This window comes from Clinocottus analis, unplaced genomic scaffold (assembly GCF_023055335.1).
Source record: "Clinocottus analis isolate CAN_PGR_092001 unplaced genomic scaffold, fCliAna1.0.p SCAF_33, whole genome shotgun sequence".
In the NCBI taxonomy this organism is placed as follows: Eukaryota; Metazoa; Chordata; class Actinopteri; order Perciformes; family Cottidae; genus Clinocottus; species Clinocottus analis.
The window spans coordinates 1,514,582-1,515,000 of NW_027176076.1; the positions used below are offsets into that span (position 1 = coordinate 1,514,582).

The 419-nt window shown below is 31.3% G+C and overlaps 1 protein-coding gene across 2 annotated transcripts in view; it reads right to left on the bottom strand.

Moving 5' to 3' along the window:
• Nucleotides 1-247: 247 nt before the first annotated feature.
• Nucleotides 248-419, bottom strand: part of zfhx3b (zinc finger homeobox 3b) — an 87,525-nt gene continuing 87,353 nt past the window's right edge. For both annotated transcript variants that reach the window (XM_068595979.1, XM_068595978.1), the window contains one exon: nucleotides 248-419. This exon is cut by the window's right edge and continues 6,483 nt beyond it. The gene's annotated coding sequence lies outside the window, so the exon portion shown is untranslated.

Sequence of the window (419 nt, forward strand, 5' to 3'; positions counted from 1 at the left end):
ACTAAAGCAAGTTTGATGGTGTCTTTAAGTGAGTAGTAGCAGAATATGATATAAAATACAAACTCAGCAATGTTAATTGTCTCACAGAATTACGCCATAGTCTACATTGAAAATTCATCCTTTTTTCACATTTGGTCATTCTCAGAGTTTTCAGTCATGCATCGACAATAAAAGGTCAAATTCTAAAACAAATAAAGATGAATCCACACCAGTGCAATTTATGCTCATACTTTTTTAATGTATCACAATGAGCAAGAAACATACTTGATGAAATATTTTCAAAGGAGTATATTCAATTACCATCTACAATCAACTTAACTAGGACAACAAGGTTTTGTGACAAAAGTTTCTTTAAAAGTCTGAAGTTCCATGTGGTTGTATGTATGTTAGTTTCCATGTAATTTGGTACAGTTTGGAAA